General features: G+C 41.4%; 1 long non-coding RNA gene across 2 annotated transcripts in view; it reads right to left on the minus strand.

Annotated features, from left to right (window-relative positions):
• The window catches only part of LOC139165792 (uncharacterized), a 29,984-nt gene that overhangs the window by 11,400 nt on the left and 467 nt on the right, over positions 1–18,117 (minus strand). The window contains exons 1-2 of one of the 2 annotated variants that reach the window (XR_011558808.1): positions 16,682–16,861; positions 7,813–7,916 (exon numbers count right to left, since the gene is read on the minus strand). This is a non-coding gene — a long non-coding RNA (uncharacterized lncRNA). Of the gene's footprint in view, positions 1–7,812; positions 7,917–16,681; positions 16,862–18,117 lie in introns of those variants that run through there. The other variant, XR_011558807.1, reaches the window with a different exon arrangement.

Raw genomic sequence — 18,117 nt, forward strand, 5'->3', positions numbered from 1 at the left:
AGAGAATACAAACACTGGAACGGTAGAATTGCCGGAATGAGGGCAACGGCTAACCCGTTGCCCTTTTATACTCTTTTTAACGCGGGCTTTTACCAACTGACACACATTTAACTTTCGCGGCTATTTTCTGAATAGCCGCGTCTTAACCAATCGCAGATTTTCTGCGAATATTTTTAAACAAACACAACACCCCTCCCTCTTCGGCTGAGACCATGATTACGTGTTAATCCACGTCACATAGTCCTGCAAGCGGATTGGTGGTTTCACAGATCTCTGGGACCTGCGCAGTTCATTTTGCTGGGAGCTGCTTGCCTGGACGGCTGGCTCCGTTGCTCCGCTAAGGCTAGTCTCTGACGGGCCTGGTTGCGATGATGCATTTTGATCTTCGCCGGCCGCCAGGGGCAACAAGCAGCCATCGCTGGAGTCTCGAGGTGGTTCTGGTAAGTCCTCTATTGGTTTGTCTACAGTAGGTAAAATGTCTGGGTTAGTCTTCATTCTTTTGCGTAGTTGGTCGACATGCCGATGCCAACTGCGCCCATCTGTTAATATTACAACGTATGTTTTTAAACCTGTTTTATCCAATACTGTGCCATCTTTCCATTTATCGTTTGAATCATAGTCTTTGGCATAAATTAAATCCCCGATGTTAAACTGTCTCTCACTTTGCATTTTTATTTCTTTTTGGTCATTCTGGTAATTTGGGTGAATTCTGTCTAATTTAGAACGAAGGTTTCTGCCCATTAAAAGTTCTGCCGGGCTTTTGTTTGTTGACGCTGACGGCGTAATATGCTGAATGGTTAAAAATTCATCAATTTGTTGTTGCCAATCTCCTAGTGGTGCTTTGTTTAATGCTTCCTTTGTGGTTCTAACCATTCGTTCTGCTTGCCCATTAGCTTGGGCAAAATGAGGTGGAGTGAGCACATGTTTTATGCCCTGGTCTGCAAGAAATAGTTCCATTTGACGGGCTGTTAACTGAGGCCCGTTGTCAGATACCAAAATGTCTGGGATACCATGTGTGGCAAACATTTTCCTTAATGCCTTTATAGTTGCACTAGTAGTTGTGGATGCCATGAGTTCAATTTCCAGCCACTTGGAGTATGCATCCACAACCAGTAAAAAGGATTGGCCCCTGATTGGTCCTGCAAAGTCAATATGTATTCTAGACCAGGGCCCTCTTGGTGTTGGCCACTCTGATGGTGTAACTTTTGGTGGGTTGGGTCTTGTTCTCTGGCAGGGTATACAACCACCCACCCATGACTCTATGTCCTTGTCCAACCCTGGCCACCATAAATGACTTCTGGCAATAGTTTTCATTTTGACTATTCCTGGGTGACCTATATGCAATAACTGCAATGCTTGCTTCTGTAAGGCTTTTGGAATAACAACCCTGTCTCCCCACAATATACAATCTTTTAACACATTTAATTCAAACTGTCTATTCTTAAAAGGTTGAAATTGGTTTGGTTGTTGTTCAATTGGCCATCCCTTTAATATCCATTGTTTAATATATTTCAAAATTGGATCTGCTTGTGTCTGATTGGCTATTTCTGTTGCTGTTAATAACGTTTGTTTACTAGATTCAATTAATAAAACGCTTGAGGCAGGGGCTGGATCATTGACTAATTCTGTTTGGGGGCACCTGCTTAATGCATCAGCATTTCCTATGTCTTTCCCCCCCCTGTGGATTAATGTATAATTGTAAGCGGCTAGAAAAATAGTCCAGCGAGTCATGCGAGGAGAAAGAAAGGCGGGAGTTTGTTTGTTTCCCGCCAAAATGCCTAAAAGCGGTTTATGGTCGGTGATTAACGTAAAGGGCCGACCACAAAGGTAATAATGAAAACGTTTAACTCCAGCGACAAGGGCTAACGCCTCCTTGTCGAGCTGGGAGTAATTCCTTTCAGCTGCCGAAAGAGTTTTAGAATAATAGGCTATTGGGGCTTCTGTGCCGTCCGGAAAGGTATGGCTGAGGACGGCTCCTATGCCGAACGGTGAAGCGTCGCAGGTTAGGGATAAGGGCATAGCTACATTATATTGCACTAGGACACTATTGGAGGAAAGTAAATTTTTTACTGCTTGGAAAGCGGCTTGTTCTTTTGGTCCCCACGTCCAGGCAGAGTCTTTCTTTAGGAGGTTATGAAGCGGTTCTGCTACCGTCGCTTTCTGTTTAAGAAAGACGGAATAAAAGTTAAGGAGTCCTAGGAATGCTTGTAAGTCTGTCTTATCTGAAGGGGTGGGGGCATTTCTTATGGCATCAACTTTGTCATTTGTGGGGTGAATCCCAAAACGATCTATTGTAAACCCCAAGAATTCAACTTTGGGCACAGCCCAAGAACATTTGTCTGCTTTCAAATGGAGTCCTGTTTCTTTAAATTTGGTTAAAACGCGCCTGATTCTGTCCCATAACTCAGATTTGGATGTGGCAGATATTAATACGTCGTCGAAATATGGAACGACCCCAGGAATATTATTTAAAATGCGTTCCATCAAACCCTGAAAGATACCTGGGGCGGTAGAGACTCCAAACTGGAGCCGGGTGCATTTAAAGGCACCTCTATGAGTTACGATTGTCTGGGCTTCAGAGGTGTCTTGATCTACGGTGAGCTGTTGATATGCCTGTGCCAGGTCCAACTTCGCGAAGATGGACCCATTTCCTAAGGTGTGCAAGAGTTGTTGCACTACTGGGATTGGATAGGCATTATGCTGTAGTGCTTTATTAATCGTGGCTTTATAATCTGCGCAAATTCTAATAGAGCCATCCGGCTTAACGGGCGTTACAATAGGAGTTTCCCATTTAGCGTGGTCAGTGGGAACTAAAATGCCCTGAGCTATTAATTTGTCCAATTGTTCATCCACTTTAGGCAAAAGTGGAATGGGGATTCTGCGGGGCTTTAATCGGATGGGCGAAATATTTGGGTCCAAATTAAACGAAATGGGGCTGCCTGTATATTTACCCAGAGCGCTAGAGAAAACTTCGGGAAATTCTTTCAATAAATCATTTGGGTCAAAAGAGTCACATACATTGTTAACCCCTGAAATTTCAATACCTAAAGGTTGTAACCATCGAAGTCCCAGTAATGAGTGTTTAGGACCGTCAACCACTAACAGAGGTAAAAACCCTTGAAATTTTTTAAACGCAATAGGAACATTTAAGCATCCTAACACTGGAATTGAATGGCCCTGAAAATCACTCAAACCCGGTTCCCACGGTTGCAAGTCAGTTTGTTTTACACGAGGTAAATATAATTTAAGTTTTTCCCAAGGCATTATGGAATGTCTGGACCCGGTGTCTAATTCCATTTGGCAGGGGTGGCCGTTGAGGAAAAGAGAAACAAATAGCTTGTTTTCCGCAGCGGGAAAATTGCAGTTTACGGAAGAAGGGGAGTTACCTCGTTGGTTAGAAGAGGGCGAGTTGTCAGCCGGGCGGGAAACGTTGCGCGAAAACGGTGGTCGTCGATTCCTCGGTGAAAAATAGGGTCGTTGGTTTTGTTGAGTTGCTGGAGTTGGGTTGGCGGCGCGGCAGACTTCGGCGATGTGGCCGCGGCGCTGGCAACGGCGGCAGTAGGCGTCCTTGAAATGGCAGCGAAAACGAGGGTGGTTTCCGTTGCAGCCGGCACATCTGTCTGCACGGGAGGCTTCTTTGGCGTCGTGGTCGGAGGCTCTTCGGATTTGGAGACAGGTGTCGTCTGGAGTAGCGGATTCTGAGTGTTTTTCATCAGAAGGGCAGGCGTGCCAAGGTGATTCATCAGGAATGTGATGAACGGTTGAGGTTGCGCGTTTAATTTCGGCAACAGATGTTTCAGATACCTCGGAGGCTTTTGCTGCCTTAAGAATGTCTTGGAGAGAGGCATCCTCATCAACTAAGTATTTCTTCTGGAGCGTGATATTGGTTAGACCGAAAATAAGGCGGTCCATGAGCTGTTCCTCTGGATCCTTGTATTTGCACTTCGGGAGGAGTGCGCGTAGGCGAGTTATAAAATCGTTGGTGGATTCTCCGTCCGCTTGCCTCATCTGAGCGAATTGATGGCGGTATACGCGGACAGGAGTCGTCGGCTGATAATGGGCGGCAAGTTTTGCTTGTAGAGTTGACCATGCGACGGTTTCCAGGGTGTCTGGGTCAACGAGTGTAGAGGCTAGGCTGTAGACTTCTGTGCCGCAATAAGCGAGGAATATAGCTTTCTTCCTCTCGTCATCGGCGTCATGTAGATTGCTCGCTTTCAAGAAAAATGTAAATTTGGACATATACGAGGTCCAAGCTTCCGTCTCGGAGTTGAATACGGGCGGCGGTGGAGCCATGGCCGAGTTCATGGCTGCGTTAGCGGGAGTTCGACCTCTTCGTCGCCACTGAAAAGTCTGGACACCGGTAGTCTTAAATCAAACTGGTTTATTCATGGCAAGAGAGAATACAAACACTGGAACGGTAGAATTGCCGGAATGAGGGCAACGGCTAACCCGTTGCCCTTTTATACTCTTTTTAACGCAGGCTTTTACCAACTGACACACATTTAACTTTCGCGGCTATTTTCTGAATAGCCGCGTCTTAACCAATCGCAGATTTTCTGCGAATATTTTTAAACAAACACAACAGAAGCAATGTTGGAAGTATGAATCAGAGATTTTCTAGGACTCAGAGGCAGCTGAATATTGTTGTTGAAGACAGTGATGGTGAGTTTTAATTTCCCTCTGCTGCAGGTGCTCCAATTCATACCCACAAATGAAGCATGAACCAGTCTTAACCCTGCACTATTATACCTAATACAATAATATGGAGTACAAAGTGTTTGATCAAAATTACTTTGTTACAAAGACTGAAATTCAGATTTTGAGCCAATGCCATCTTGAAATGCCATCTTGCAAGAGCCCATGAGAGCTATCATTCTCATATCATTCTCAGCTGTCAATCACCGCTATTATTCTTATACTGCACAGGGAGAATGAGGACAGTGTGAGACAATTCTCAATTATAGAAGAACATGTAGAGACGCTGCTTTAATCATACCGCGTTTCCCCCCCAAAAGGACATATCCTGATATTAAGCCCAGCAGGGCTTTTCAGGGCATGAGTTGAAATAAGCCCTCCCCCAACATAAGCCCTCCTCCCAACTACTTTCCAGGGAAAGGGGGGACATGCAGCTGCTCCTTCACCTAGTGGCTACCCCCAGTGCGAGGGTGAGCAATTAACAACTTCTTGCAGCGAAAAAATTACTGTATTTTGCAATGTGTTTTCCCGCACAGACCGGCCGAGAGATGTCATGGAGCTGCCAAACTCAGGTAAGATGCACATTTCGCAGCCCTCCTCACCCCCAAAAAATAATAACACCCCCCCCCCTGGTAATAAGACCAAGGCCATACTTTGGAGGTCAAAAAAATATAAGACAGGGTCTAATTTTCAGGGAAACACAGTAACAGTGCTGCATTCCTGTCATTGGCCTAGAACCATGATGACAAACTTGTGGCATGTGTGCCACAAGTGGCATGGAGCGCTCTCTCTGTGGGCATGTGAGCTGTCACCCTAGTTCAGCTCCACCACGCATGTGTGCGTGCCTCCCACCGGCCAGCTGTCATCAGGTTTCTGGTGTATATGTACAGGGGTTTGGTGCATGCAGGGGGGCCCACACACATCTGAGAGTGGTGGGGTGCGTGCAGGGGATGCCCATGTATGTGTGGGGCTGAACACATGCACAGGGGCCAGGGGAAGACAAAAAAGTAAACATCTACACAATGGTGAAATCCAATTTTTTTACTACCGGTTCTGTGGGCGTGGCTTTGTGGGTGTGATGTAGCTTGGTGGGCATGGCTTAATGGGCGTGGCATAAGAACATAAGAAGAGCCATGCTGAATCAGGCCAAAGCCCATCGAGTACAGCATTCTGTGTTACACAGTGGCCCACCAATTGTACATGGGGATCTTGAGCAGAAAGAGAAGGCAAGACCCTCTCTTTCCGTTGACCCCCCAACAAATGGTACCCAAGGGAATCCTGCCTGCCTCAACCAACATAGAGGCAGCACATGGATATCCGTTTCAATAATAATACACTTGGCATCCATGAATCTGTCTAATCCTGCCTTGAATCTATCAAGGCTGACAGCTGTCAGGATCTCTTCTGGAAGTGAATTCCATAAACCAATGACCTTCTGGGTGCAGAAATATTTCCCTTTATTTGTCCTTGCTTTCTTAACTATGAGCTTTAGGGAGTGCCCCCTCGTCCTAATACTGTGTGATAGAGAAAATAATTTTTCTCTATCCACCTTTTCTATCCCATGCATGATTTTATATTCAATCAAGTCACCCCTTAAATGCCGTCTTTCAAGGCTGAAGAGACCAAGGCTTTGCAACCTGGTTTCATAAGGGAGGTGCTCCATTTCCTTGATCATACTTGTTGCCCTTTTTTGCACCTTTTCCAGTTCCAGCCGAAGGATGCTGCAAAATTTCCATTCCCCCCCCACTCTGGGGCCAGCCAGAGGTCTGTATTTGCCAGTTTTTCGACTCAAAATTTCTGCTACCAGTTCTTCGGAACCAGTCAGAACCTGCTGTATTTCACCTTTGCATCTACAGTTGTGAACCTCACTGGGAAGAAAATTAAACATCAGCCATTTGCACCCAGTTGTTGCTACCTATTTGTTTCTTCTTTCTTCAAGTGACTCAACCTACGATTACTAGATTTCCAATGCCATTAGCAAAAAACAGAAAACAGTACATTTCACACGAAATTGCTGAAGAGAGGGAGGCTAATTTTCCCTCTCCTCCTCAACAATTTAATGGGAAACCAGCAATCTGCTAGCAAATTGCTGGTGGAGGGTGGAAACTTGTCTCTTTTTCCTTTTTTCCTAATTACTATCCAAGAGCGTCTGTTTGTGACAGAAATGGTAGAGGGGAAAAAAGTTATTTTGATCAATGAGAAACAGAGAAAACAATCATGTATGCAGGAGGAAGTGGTACTAACGCAGCCCTGAATACTCAGCCCAAAACCCTGATTAATTCTAAGGTCCAAAAGTGCTGCCCTGTGCGAGTCTACAGAGAAGGGCGGCATACAAATCTAATAAATAATAATAATTATTATTATTGTTGTTGTTGTTGTTGTTGTTGTTGTTGTTATTATTATTATTATTATTTTGTGTTGCAATTTCCACTGGCTCTACTAGTTGGAGGAGCATGATGAAAACCATAGTTTAACTGGGTCTGAAAAGACCCAGAGAAAGCTATATTTATAGCAATAGCAATTAGACCTATATACTGCCCCATAGTGTTTTGAAACCCTCTCTAAGCAATTTACAGAACCAGCTTATTGCCCCCAACAATCTGGGTCCTCATTTTACTGACCTCAGCAGAATGCAAGGCTGAGTCAACCTTGAGCCATTCAGAATTGAACTCCTGAGAGTGGGCAGAGTTAGCTTGCAATACTGCATTCTTGCCATCCACCACCACCAGGGCTCTAATATTTATATTAAAATTTTAATACCATTTATTTATGGCTATTGACTGGTCTGTACTAATAGAGACACGGTGTAAAATCATTTACACAGCTCTTAAGTATTTTTAAAGGGTAACATAGTCATAAAGGCATTTTTTGTCTACCAGGCCATAATCTAAATCAATACATTTTCCTATAAGAGGGCTTGCGGGGGTAGTAAGGATGGGATCACATTATTGATCACATTTCGAGGGTACCCATATCCAAAATGTCTCCAGGTGGCATCACAGGACTGAAAAGCAAGAATAAGCAATAACACTTAGACTTATATATGACTTCACAGTGCTTTACAGCCCACTCTAAGCAATTTACGGAGTTAACAATCTGGGTCCTCATTTTACCGACCTCAGAAGGATGGAAGGTCGAGTCAACCTTGAGCCTGGTGAGAATTGAACTGAGCAGTGAGTTAGCCTGCAGTACTGCATTCTATCCACTGCACCACCACAGATCTAAGAAGAAGAAATGTAAGAAAGCATAGATTTACTCCAAGGAAACTGATTTTAAAATGTTAAATAGCATGTCCCAAAAGATCCTGAATCGAAATTTACATTGTAAATTCCTTTGGACAGAGACCTACGGCATGTTTTAAGCTACTATAAATCAATATAAAAGTCTGCTTGGTACTGAGTTTGAGGCCTGGCAATGTTGGGTTTAAATATATATATATATATTGAAAACACAAACACTCCCCCCGCCCATAAAAACAGCAAGGTCAACAAGCTTAATATAAATTCACATTTGCATTTATGTTTCTACAATTTCCCCTCTTTTTTAAAGTTATTTTAATTCCTTTTTCTTTTCAATGCACAAGAACTTCTTCTTGTTTATTCTGTAATTCCAATATAAGTTTGCTTAATTTTGCACAATCTAACATTTTTTCTGATCACCATCTCTTCATTTGGTATGTTTTCTTTTTTTCCAGTTTTGAGCGAAAACCAATCTCCACGCTGTTAATATTTATACTATGGCCTGGCAATGTTGTGGGTGTTTCCATATACAGTGTTCCCTCGATTTTTGCGGGGGTTGCGTTCCGAGACTGCCCGCGAAAGTCGAATTTCCGCGAAGTAGAGATGCGGAAGTAAATACTGTACACTATTTTTGGCTATGAACAGTATCACTAGCCTTCCTTTAACACTTTAAACCCCTAAACTGCAATTTCTCATTCCCTTAGCAACCATTTAGATTATTACTCACTATGTTTATTTATTAAAGTTTATTAAAAAAAATATTTATTAAAGGTGGACAAAAGTTTGGTGATGACGTATGACGTCATCGAGCGGGAAAAACCGTGGTATAGGGGGAAAAACAGCAAAGTATTTTTTAATTAATATTTTTGAAAAACCGTGGTATAGCCGTTTCGCGAAGTTCGAACCCGCGAAAATCGAGGGACCACTGTAGTTCCTTGGCAGCAACACCGAAGTGAATTGTCACTGCTTTTTTTTCTGAGATATCATTTTCAATTTCTCAAATCTAATCCACACTTGTGGTGCTTCCATTTCCAGCTAGCCTCCCAATCAAACACTTAGTAGTTGGAACTTTGCTTAACTTTTTGAGTTTGTCCAAGGTCAGTTAGGACTGTTCATATAAACATAATGCCAATAAATCAAACTTTGGGCCAAGGCTGAATTAATTCTGGGCAAGTATTTTGGAAACTGATGTGCTTTCTCACTTTGGAAATGGTATGGAAGAACAGTAAAAAAAAACACACGACTGCCCTTTAACTACTTAACTATGCAGTAGTTTTAAAATATTGCTCTTGCAGTCACTTTGGCTACAACTGCTGTTCCAGTAAATAACGGACATTCTCAATATTTCTTTTCAATTTATTCAAATTGCCCAGATCAGTGAAGTCCGACTTCCCATAAAAGCATATTTATTTTTTCAGAGCTGTCTTCCTGAAGCAAAGGGTCATCTCTTAACTACCGTGGCCAGAATCACATTTGCGCAAAATTGGAAACTAAATAATGTTCCATCAACTTTAAATATAATAAATAAAATCTATGAAATTGCTGAAATGGATAAATTGACAATGGAAATTTGACAAAAAGATAATACAGAATTCTACCAGACGTGGAAAAGATGGTATAACTGGGTCGACCAAAAAAAAACATTTAAAACTTTAAACACAATGCAGTCAAATATGTTATTTCCTAGCACTCTTGTTACCCGTTGTTATTCCTTTATTATAAAATATTGGATACAAGAGTGAAATATACATGACCAAGATTCTTGTAAAAATATGAACATAGTAAACAATAGTGAAAGCTGTAGTAACAATGCCAACCTGTAGGCTGACAAAAACATGTTTTGTTATCATTTATTAAGTGTTTTTCTTTCTTTCTTCCCCCTCTTGTGTACTGTGTGTATTGATTTATTGTTTCCTTTTCTTTGCATTGTATTTGTCTTGTTTCAGTGTAAATAATTAATTTTTTTTAATTTTTTTTTTTAAAAGAGGCCATCCCTTGATAGAATATAACCCTTATCATCAAGAAGGAAGAAAAGGAAGAAGTAGTTGGTGCTTTGACTCAAATTTCTGCAGGTATACACCAAGAGCCCTTCACTCCTCCACTCGAAACAGAATGCCCTACGAAAGCAGACTATCAATCCTAGGTCCAGAAAGCTTAGAACTACAACGCCTAAAACACGATCTAAGTATTGCCCACAAAATCATATGCTGCAACGTCCTGCCTGTCAATGACTACTTCCACTTCAACCGCAACAACACAAGAGCACGCAACAAATTCAAACTTAATATTAATCGCTCCAAGCTTGACTGTAAAAAATATGACTTTAGCAATCGAGTTGTCGAAGCGTGGAACTCATTACCGGATTCAGTAGTGTCAACCCCTAACCCCCAACATTTCTCCCTTAGACTATCCACGATTGACCTCTCCAGGTTCCTAAGAGGTCAGTAAGGGGCGTATATAAGTGCACTAGCCTGCCTTTTGTCCCCTGTCCAATTGTCTCTCCTTATCTCATATATCTTTTCTTCCTTTCATATATCTTCTCCTCTACTTTTATATCTTTTCTTTATATATAATGCTTTATGTCTATCCTCTTCAATATGTATTGTGTATTGGACAAAAAAAATAAAATAAAATAAAATAAAATAAAATAAAATAATAAAATAAAATAAAAACTCCTGTTCAACATGAAAGAATTTTACCAGTTTGCATCAACCAAGGTGCAAATATCTTGTGTCCCAAGCTTGTTTCTGCAAGGATATGCCCCAAAAAATCAGGCCAAAAGTTCACATCCTTGCAGAAACTCTTTTTTGGGGGGGAGGAAGAGGGGGTGCTCGGTTCTTTGCCCACAGAATTCATAACAATTCAGCTCCTAGAACTGATTTACATGTGAATGCATCCCTCCACTTCATCTGAGTGGACTCCTCTGTTTAACCAGCCGCTTCTCCAAGAGCAAAGATGGTCACAGACATTATGCAGACTCTTCAGTCTGAAATGAGACAACAGGGTTGTTGTTGTTGTTTTCTTCCCTCTCACAATGGACACCGGATCAGTCTGAAGGAATACTTCAGCCTGCTTACAAGGGGCAGATAATTCACTGAAAGGGCCATCAATGCCATCAGGCTTTTATAATCCTAAAACTTACTTTGTCAAAATCAAACAACAAATTGTTCAAAAGGTTCTCTGATGGGAGTTAAAAACACAAAACAACTTATTATTATTTAGTGGATATATATGCGGCCCCTCTCCAAGGACTCTGTCCTCTGTCCCCGTGCATACGCACTGGCCTCATTGAAGCCGGGGATGGTGAAAAAAACACCCAACCGGGCAAACCGGAAGTTTGAAAAAACCGACTTCTGGTTTGCCCGTTGTGCTGTTTTTCCCACTCCGAGGCTTCATGGAAGCTTCCCTGAAGCCTCCGGCGGGCAAAATGGCCTTCCCCATGGCCAAAAGTCAGCTGGCTAGCACACATATGCACACTTGAACTAACAGGGCAACACCTTGTGTGTCCTCTAATATGGCTCTGTGTGCCACCTGTGGAATACTGGAATACTGACCACTTTTGGAATACAGTGATCCCTCGATTTTCGCGGTCTCGATCTTCGCAAAACGCTACACCACGGTTTTTCAAAAAATATTAATTAAAAAATACTCCACGGTTTTTTTGCTATACCACGGTTTTTCCCACCCGATGACGCCATACCAAGAGTCACTTCTCTGTCTCTTTCTTTCCTGTCATTCTCTTGCTCCCTCTCTCATCTCTTTCTTTCTTTCCTTCTCTCTCTTTCTCTATCTCTCCCCCTCTTGCTCTCGAGTGGTGAGTGAGCGGCGGGTGGCCGGGCGAAGGGCAGGTGAGCGGCGAGCGGGCGAACGGACGAGCGGCGAGCAGCAGGCGGGCGGGTGGGCGAACGGACGAGCGGCGAGATGTTTATTTTATTTATTTAGATACTGTAGATGTTTATCTAATATTAGTTGCACTTTCGTCGTTCCCCGGCTCCACCATCTGCGCATGCGCGGCCATGGAAAAAAGGGCGCGCATGCGCAGATGGTGTTTTTACTTCCGCACCACTATACCGTGGAAAATCGATTATCGCGAGAGGTCTTGGAACGTAACCCTCGCGATAATCGAGGGATCACTGTACTGTGTTCCGTTCTGGAGACCTCACCTACAAAAAGATATTGATAAAATTGAACGGTTCCAAAGACGGGCTACAAAAATGGTGGAAGGTCTTAAGCATAAAACGTATCAGGAAAGACTTAATGAACTCAATCTGTACAGTCTGGAGGACAGAAGGAAAAGGGGGGACATGATCGAAACATTTAAATATGTTAAAGGGTTAAATAAGGTCCAGGAGGGAAGCGTTTTAATAGGAAAGTGAACACAAGAACAAGGGGGCACAATCTGAAGTTAGTTGGGGGAAAGATTAGAAGTAATGTGAGAAAATATTTTACTGAAAGAGTAGTAGATGCTTGGAACAAATTTCCAGCAGATGTAGTTGGTAAATCCACAGTAACTGAATTTAAACATGCCTGGGATAGACATATATCCATCCTAAGATAAAATACAAGAAATAGTATAAGGGCAGACTAGATGGACCATGAGGTATTTTTCTGCTGTCAATCTTCTATGTTTCTATGTTTCTATAGGTTCACCATCATGGGTATAGGATTTCCTGCTTCAGGAGGGAGTTGGACTAGATCACTAGAAGACCTCCAAGGTTCCTTTCAACTCTGTTACTTTATTCTATTCTAGTTGCATTTCTGAAGCTCTCAAAGAGACACTTTTAGGGTGGTTTGCTTGAGCGGACTAGAATTCCTTGAATAATCATTGAAACATTTTGAGTTGGAATCTGCAATTTACAGCAAAAGCTTTGTTCTTCAAAGTTAAGTGGAACCACCAAGCACCCCACCCGTGTCTGGACTATGTTTTGATAATAATACACTCACACCCGCCCAGCAATTACGCACTGTTTGGATCAGCAAGTCCATGTCCAAATTAAAATTAAGGTGTAATCATAGAGCTACGTACTTGTCTCAGAGAGGAGTTATACTCCCTTTATCTTGGTCATGTACAAGCATGGCCAGTTGCTCCACTGCAACTTGGCTTCCCAACTCTGTCATTAAAGAAGGAAAGTAAGAATTTCTTTGCCAAGGCACCTGTAAGAACCCAATGGGTTGTGTGGTATCAGAATATCCATGTTGGTAGCATGGGGTGTGTCATCCACTACAGGTTGCAAGGACAGAAGCACCAGCCTGAAGATGACGAGTGGGACCTCGTCAAAACATCGCCAGAAATCACTGAATCCTATACGGGAAGAAACCCGAATATGCCAAGAACCTTCATACCTGTACCCGTGAAATATATATACAGTGGTCCATCGATTTTCACGGGTCCGAACATCGCAAAACGGCTATACCACGGTTTTTCAAAAATATTAATTAAAAAATACTTAGCGCGTTTTTTCCCTATACCACGGTTTTCCCCACCCGATGACGTCATATGTCATCGCCAAACTTTCATCCACCTTTAATAAATATTTTTTTTAATAAACTTTAATAAATAAACATGGTGAGTAATAATCTAAATGGTTGCTCAGGGAATGAGAAATTACAGTTTAGGGGTTTAAAGTGTTAAGGGAAGGCTTGTGATACTGTTCATAGCCAAAAATAGTGTATTTACTTCCGCATCTCTACTTCGCGGAAATTCGACTTTCGCGGGCGGTCTCGGAACACATCCCCCGCGAAAATCGAGGGAACACTGTATATATATATTTGATGATTACTAGTTGTCGAAACAAAGACAAGCTTTCAAAGGATTGATATATTGGTTTGCAATCATTTTATAACCTACAGTATATTATAACATGCATTTTGAAGAGAAAATGAAGAAGGAACAGTTATGCCAACTCCAGATTTTCTTTCAGCATACATAGTTGGTGGTTTATCACCCCTTTGGGGCAATCATCTTTGAAAATGTATGGGTCATATATGCCTTGTCATTATCTAAAACAAACTCTTTTAGATATAAAGTTCTAACAGATAAATGGGACCTAGATATGATTACTTTCAGGTAATTACTTTAAGATTTGCTGGTAATTACTTTAAGGTTACTTTAAGATTTGCTGATTATGAGACAATGATTTGTCTCATATGTACCGTTTTTCCCCGATAGTAAGACACCCCCGATTGTAAGACATATCAGGGGTTTCAGGGGGGTCGGCTAATATAAGCCGTACCCCGAAAGTAAGACATATGTCTTACTTTCGGGGAAACACGGGGGTATTGCCACCTCCCTTTCATCTAGCTGCCTTGCCGCAGTCGGAGCTCCCGCTCATGCCGCAGCCAGAGCCGCGCCGCTTCGGCCAGGGCCGCCGCCTCGCCCGCCGGGTGGCTCAAGCTCTGGGCGCAGCGCGCCACCGCCAGCTGGCACCAGGCTGCGTAAGGGAGACTCTCCTGGGCGCGCAGCTCCCTCGCCAGCGCCACAAACTGCTCCAACGCCTCCGACACATTGGGCTTGCGCAGGAAGCGCTTGCAGAGCTTAGACGACACCAGCCGGTAGCGCGTCAGGAAGTCGCCGCCGGCTCCGGCGCCCGAAGAGGCCTCACCCAGGCCGAAGCCCGAAGACGAGCCGGCCCCGGTGCCCGGGACAATATAAGACATACCCCGAAAGTAAGACATAGTGGGGCTTTTGGGGATAAAAAGAAAGTAAGACACTGTCTTACTTTCGGGGGGAAACACGGTAACACTAAGCCATACTGAAGTGATTCCCAAAATATATGAAGCCAACAAATCAGAATACAAGATGGCATAAGGCTTGAAGTTAAAGTATTTCCTTACTTGTCAGAATTCAATGATGGGACATTATTATTCTTATTCTTATTCTTATTTAGATTTGTATGCTGCCCTTCTCCGAAGTCTCGGAGACATATATAACCCATGGAACTATGGTTTGTTTGCCCATGGTTTCTTCAATAAAATATCATCAAACAGTTTCACAAGAACTTTAAGGTATAATTCATACTGTGGTTTGTTAATTACTTGACAAACCACAGTAAATGGAAGTGTTCAAAAATAGGCTATGCTAAGACTGGAACTATCAGTTGGGTTGCCAAAATCCAAATGGCCATTTCTGGTGGCAACTAAGTAATGCCAACTGCATTACTGCCTTTGTTGCCAGTTGGTGGTCACTGAGAGTTTTGCAGCCCAGATGGGCCGCCATATCATGGCTTGTGTGAACCTAGCCAAGTAGAAGACTAGTAGACAATGGCCATCAACAACTACAAACAGGTCTGAGTTTCCAAACATGGGGTGACAACATGAATTCCAACACTTTACATGGTGAACCATATTAGTTCACCAAATAAACTTGATGAGCTTGAGGACAATCTTTTTCAAGGTCAGCTGGCATGTGGTAGACTCACAGATGCTTCCCAAAGAAGTCAACTTACAGCACAGGTTTCTATGCCATTGAGTTAGTTGGGCTTCTGTACAGCTCTGTCAGTATCTTCAGGATATGAAGTTTGTAACTCTTAACTTATTGGTTACTAAGGTGGTAGAAGATGTTCTAGTCCAGACAGAAGAAAGATTCTAACTACACAATTGCAGGTCCCGTTTTGACTTTACACACAACTCCTTGTTCAATCTGGTAGTGCATTCCAAATGCCAGGTTTCCTAAAGTGGCTTGGATTCAAGGCATTAAGGGCTTTCAAGATAATTACTAGCACACTATGAAACAAATTGGCAGTCAGTATAATGTTTTTAATACCTGAGTAATTATGTTAAAAATGACTCAGGAGACTGCAGGCAGACTGCCACCTTTTGAAATGTTTGAGTTTAAATTAGCTGAAGTTTCTAGACCACTTATAAAAAGGTTTATGTAGCATGCGAGGCTGGATACAAGTTTAAAGCCAGACTATGCCATCAGATGAACTTGTTTAAGTCCCTTTTATAAAAGCTAATGCAGCTGAGAAATTTTTGGGTTACTGTAACCCAGGGATGTCCAACCTTGGCAATTTTAAGGCTTGTAGACCTCAACTTTACCCTTAGATTATCTACGGTTGACTTATCCAGATTCCTAAGAGGTCAGTAAGGGGCGAGTACAAGTGCACTAGAGTGCCTTCCATCCCCTGCTCTCCTGTATCTCCTATAACTTTCCTCTATTCCTATATCTCTTCTTCTATTCTTTCATTGATATATTCTATTCCTATATCTTCTTTTCTATTATTTCTTAGATATATTTTACTTTGAGTATCTCCTCTATAACCTTCATCATGTATTTTACTATGTTTATTGTGGGTATTGATATATACCCACTAAAACCCTCCTTGTGTATTGGACTAACTAACTAACTAAATAAATAAATAAATAAATTCCCAGAATTCCCTAGCCAGGCATAGTGACTGGGGAATTCTGGTAACTGAAGTCCACAAGTCTTAAAATTGCCAAAGTTGGACATCCAGATCAATTTATGCCTTTAGAATAGGCATAAATAGCCATAATATGGCATTTATAGACTTATATAAGGCTTCATAGTGCTTTACAGCCCTAAGCGGTTTACAAAATAGTATCATGTCCCTTCAAAGGATAATGTGATATAGTTCTTGCAGAAACTTTTCTTGCAGAAAAGATATCACATTGATATGTTTTCCCCCCTTTCTTTGATTTTATATTTATATTATTTGATGCAGCTTTCAGTTAATTTTGTAGCAAACTGCAAATAAATATGTGAAATAAATAATTTAAATAACTACCTCTGCATTGCTGTGGCATAGTGGTTGTTAAAGTTCCCTCTTCCAAGAAATTGGATGACCATAAAATGCCTTCTAGGGGTCATCTGGATTTCTGTAACCCAAATATGACAGCCCTACATTAAGCTTAAACATCTTATCTTTCTGCCTTCTGCTTTGCATTCAGAAAAAATGTGGATTTTTGCATCTTCTTGAAGAGGATTTTTGCGTCCTTTTGAAAAAGCAAAAAGCAAAATTAAACAAGATAAAGTACGCATAGCACCTCACATTGATGCAATCATGGTTTACTTTTACCATTATTTGATGAATATGCCACACAAACTGGATTTCCAAATTCAAACCATATATCTTGGTTTGAAAATTTAAAGACAGGGTTTACATAACATACTAAATTAGAATTGAATCAGCCACATCTAAATATAGTATGGGGAAGAACTGGAAATTGCAAAAGAAAATATGATAAGCTGGGGAATGAACTTTGGCTACACAATTGAACTAGAAAAATGGGAAAAATTATGGACTAATAATTGGCAGATGACAAAATCGACTGCATTCAAGGAAAACCAATTAAAAATGTTTTACAGGTGGCATCTATCACCAGAAAGACTCGCAAAAATGTTCCCAAAACCCTCCCCACTATGCTGGAAGTGCAAAAAAGAAAGAGGCACCTTCTATCATCAAAGGTGGACATGTATACAAGCAAAAAATTTCTGGAATAAAATAACAGTCTGGCTAAAAGAAATAATAAAAGAAGAATTCGGGGGGAAAACGGAATTATATTTATTGGGTATTTTTAACAAAAAAATGGAAAAAGAGGTAAGATATTTAGTTATACACATATTAACAGCTGCCAGGATACCATATGCCCAACAATGGAAAATAGATAAAGCACCAGAAGAAAATATAGTAATTAAAAAAATATTGGACTGTGCGGAAATGGACAGATTATCCAAATAATTAGAGGGAAAGGAAGATTCAGATTATTATAAAACATGGGCAAAATTTTACGACTGGTTAAAGGAAAGAACAGCGAAGAATAAAAATAAAAATTCAAGCAAAGCAACACATCAAATAAAAGAATTAAAGAACCAATATTATGTGAAAGCAGCTAAATTCTCTGATTGAACACTCAAAAAAAAGGTGGGGAAACTTTCGTTTCCCAAATGTTGTATGTATATGTTTTGTGTATGTCTTTTTTTCCCTTTCTGTTATATTTGAAAAAAATAAATAAATTTTACAAAATAAATAAACAAACAAACAAATAAATATAGTTTGGGGCCTCTTCTTTACATGGTTAGTTCATTACCCATTTTAGAAATTGAGTTCACCAAGGCTGTCGATGTAAAACAAGCCAACATGGTTAATTTGACAAAGGAAGGGAAAAGGAGAGTAGGTGAAAAATTTAAAAACAAGAAACAAGGAGACTGGGATTTTTACAT

This window comes from Erythrolamprus reginae, chromosome 3, assembly GCF_031021105.1.
Source record: "Erythrolamprus reginae isolate rEryReg1 chromosome 3, rEryReg1.hap1, whole genome shotgun sequence".
NCBI lineage: Eukaryota > Metazoa > Chordata > Lepidosauria > Squamata > Dipsadidae > Erythrolamprus > Erythrolamprus reginae.